The 4,023-nt window shown below is 39.4% G+C and overlaps 1 long non-coding RNA gene across 1 annotated transcript; it reads right to left on the bottom strand.

Annotated features, from left to right (window-relative positions):
* Window positions 1–332: 332 nt before the first annotated feature.
* On the bottom strand, window positions 333–2,629 carry LOC139192409 (uncharacterized). The gene is made up of 4 exons (XR_011576553.1): window positions 2,396–2,629; window positions 2,082–2,218; window positions 1,404–1,462; window positions 333–583 (listed from the first exon to the last, which is right to left on the bottom strand). It is a non-coding gene; the product is annotated as an uncharacterized lncRNA (long non-coding RNA).
* Window positions 2,630–4,023: the final 1,394 nt, after the last annotated feature.

Below are 4,023 nucleotides of genomic sequence, written 5' to 3'. Positions count from 1 at the left end.
TTAATATATATATTATCTACCAGCACAGATTCTGGGTTGAACTTTGAAGCCAAATTTTATTATTGGAATTTTTTTTTAATTATTTCAGCAGAGTCTAATTTTTCTTTAATGTTCTTAAGATTTGGCACAATTTGTTTTTGAGTTTTGATTTCTAAACTAGAAATCTGTGAGTATTAGTTTTGAAGTTGTCACAATAAAAATTTATAATTTTTTTTTTTAACAAACAATATTATCTACACTAAAAGGGAGGGAGTGGGCTTAGCCTCATAATGGGCTAGCTATAATGTAGTTCAAATTCACCTTTGGCGAGAATCGAATCTAAGACATTTCACTTACAAGTGAAGAAGAATATCATTAGACTGTAGTACTATGTGGCAATTAATGGTCCTTTTACTGACACACCCCGTCCCGAAGGAGGGCGTGCTGGCCGTCACGTGAGAGTGACGTAACCATTTACACAGTTCGGAAGCTTTAAAGAATATAATTACTAAGATAACACACCCGAGGGTGAGTCCTACTTTTGTGAATTCTGTCAGAACACCGTTGGATTCCTCGTGGCCACCAAAGCTCTGCCATCTAGGACCTGGAGGGGCGCAAAACAAAATTGAGTGGGTCAGTAAAACAAAGTTTTTCGAAAACATTTCATTTAAAACATTTCTAACCCCTCACCGTAAAACCTGTATACTTTCCCAGAAAAAAATATATATATATATATAAAACCATATGAAATCTCAAAACTTAAATCCCAAATCTTTAACATTTTTCAAGAAAAATATGCCATGCCATAAATCAAAATATAAATCAGGTGAAATAAGGAATCAATCGGAGACCCTGCAGTTGGTCCTATACGATTAATTCAATAGCTCAATATCCCACTAAGCCGGAGTCACCACAGTGACCTATACGGCCCTACTCTGCACATCACTCGGAACTACGTAAGGTAGTCTATACGATGAAAGGTGTAAAAATACGCTCTAGTGCTTCTCTCATCAATCATCAGCGCGCATAACTAAGGTCACCCACTAGTCGGAATCATGCCTAGTGATCTGTACGACTAGCATGTCGGAACCCTCACATGGTCTGTACGACATCCACCTACTTGGATCCAAGGCGAGCGTGCGGTGTGGTGAATAAAATAAGCACTAACACCTAGGGTGCAGGTATGAGCTTAAACATCTTATCAACAATCAATTAAATGAATAATGAACTCACCTGACTTACCTGTGCCTCCACCGCACCATGCAACATGTATGCATCATATATCAATCATATAACTCATACGCAATTCACATTTTTCAAATAATTCTATGCATGGCATTTTTAAAACATATTTTCATATAAATTCATTTTCTGGGAAAAATCAATAGTATAAAGGTAGTACAAAAACAAAACTGCCCACTCACCTGGAGTTCGCCCAACAACTTCCTAGCACCGTACATCAAGGCGTCATGAAGATTAGCGCCTAGAACAATAATTAAATCCAACCTCAGAAATCATGCCGATAGAATACATAACTTATATAAGACACGTCTCTACGTAGTTCGATCCGGATGATCTGCAACTCAAATTTCAAATCCGTAACTTCCAGAGGTCCACAATATACCTCTAGGACAACATCCTAAAATTTCATTACCATCCAACGGTCGGATCTCCGTCAATTTCCAAAACTAAGTGACGGTTAACATTCTATTTTATGAACTTGCAACTTCAATTCCGGAAGATCCGTAACTTGGATTCCCAATCCGTAAGTTCCTATAATCCTCAAATATTACGTATTACAACGTATCAAAGTTTGATGACGATCCAACGGTCGGATCGTCAATTCACATTTTCACCTAACCATGAATCGTAACCAACTTAGGTTCAATTATTCAATTTACGTCCATCAATTATCAAAACTGAACCTAGAACCTTAATCACATGCTAATAATGACATTGGCGGGCCATTGGCCACGCACCGCCGCGCGGGCCGCCGCGGGTGGCGGTTGGCCGCCCCCGGCTCGCCGGAAAATTCAACTATTTCCAAAAATTACCAAAATTTGCAGATTTGAAGATCTCAATGAGTAGAACAACTTTCATACCTGTGGCCAAGGCCAATTTGGCCTGGAAGTGCTTCAATTTCACCAAAACCGTGAAGAACCCTAGAATTTGGTGTTTCCAATTCGACCTTCAAACTTGTTCCAACGCCTCTACTACCTCTTGGGCTTTGTTCTAGGTCCTAAAGGAATGCTAATGATGTTAGTAATTGAAAGAAAACATTTCAAAATTTCAAGAATTTAAACAAAAGGGGTCGCGGCACCCGTGTGGGTGTTCTTCGCGAAATCACAACGAAATTCAATGATTCTTGGGGTGAAACGTAAAGAGGGAAGGCCTATATGTTGATTGGGAGTGGTACCTTGATCCAATTCGTCGGAAAATTGGACGAAACGGCGAAAACCCGCCGATTTGGAAGCTTGGGTCGCGCGGGTCAAAGGTGACCCATTCCTCCTGTTCCCCCGTGCACCACTCTCCCTCCTTTCCCTCCTTTCCTTCCCCTGGTTGGTCAGTTTCTTCCTCTCTCTTCTTCTGATTCGCTCGCATCTTCTTCTTCTCCGATTGGGCATTTCTGCCCAGTCTCTTCTTCTTTTCTGTTTTCTGTTTCTTCTTCTCATACACATACACACACCAAAAACCTTTCCCTCATCCCAGCCATCCATTTCATTCATCATTAAATCTGGGCCGTCCATTTTCATAAAAGAATTTCTATATTTTACTAAAATTATAATTCCTTAAAATCCCAACTTCAAACTTTAATAACTTCTTCGATATAACTCCAAATCACGAACCGTCTGCGCCCATGCGTCCGTAACGACGAGTACTACCAGGATATGCCAAGGAAACAAATCTTAGATGGCACGACATGGTGATTAACCTTGAATAATGCACGTACCTTCAAAGGGCATTTTTGTAAAATCCTTTATCAAAACTTTAAAAATTCTTAAAATTAGGGACGGGCTGTCACAATCTACCCACCTTAAAGAAATTTCGTCCTCGAAATTTACACAATCTTTACAATCCATCAATATCCATGAAACAGCCCGAAATACATCTCTCTCATTCGATTCTCTGATTTTCAAGTAGTTTCTTCCACTAACTCAGGGCCTCGAATACTAACCGTCCCCAATTCTAATAATTTCGAAACACAAGACATAGCTTTCCACGGCCTTATGGCGTTACTCTAGGGAACAAACTGAAGGGACCAACATACCCAAGAAGTTTATCAGATCCCAAATCTCTTTTTCTATCAAACAAATAAATAACTGTTGCGCTTGTCTGGAAAGGTTGATGTTCTCATACTGAAGTAACATACGCTGACGTCACCAGTCGATCAATTATTATTCAAATTCCAACCTAACTATTTGGTATACGAGGAAGCTTGTCCATGAAATCCATAGTAATATTCTCTCATTTCCGCCGTGGAATGGGAAATGACTACATTATTCCAAAAGACTTATTTCTTTCTGCTTTAACCTGATGACTGATGATACGCTTACTAACATACTTCGCCATTTCTCTTTTCATACTCGGTCAATAGTAAAATGTTCGAATGATAAGATACGTTTTAATACCTTCATGACGCCTTGCATAAGCTGCACCGTACGCTTCGTCCATAACTGGTTTCTTTAATTCCATAACATTAGGTATAAACACCTTGTTCTCTTGCATAAGCTTGCCATCTGATTCTCTAACTCCAAGGTCTTTCTTTTTCCCGTTATTCCTTGCATTAAATAAATTCTTGAATTTCTTCGTCAAACGCTTGAGTCTCGAGTACGATCTACCAAATGGGTCCAACTTGGAAATTAGCAAGGCTTCTTCTCGATTTTCGATACCCAACTTTACTCCAGTAGATTTCAAATCCACAAGAAGATGAACATAGCAAGCGTACCAAGCATTAATTCTCACTGAGGTCTTCCTACTAAATGCATCAGCCACAATATTAGCTCGACCACCCTAGTCGCACAATCATAATCACTAAGCAACTCA

This window comes from Malus domestica, chromosome 15, assembly GCF_042453785.1.
Source record: "Malus domestica chromosome 15, GDT2T_hap1".
Taxonomy (NCBI): Eukaryota; Viridiplantae; Streptophyta; class Magnoliopsida; order Rosales; family Rosaceae; genus Malus; species Malus domestica.
This window is presented reverse-complemented; position numbering and strand designations above follow the sequence as displayed.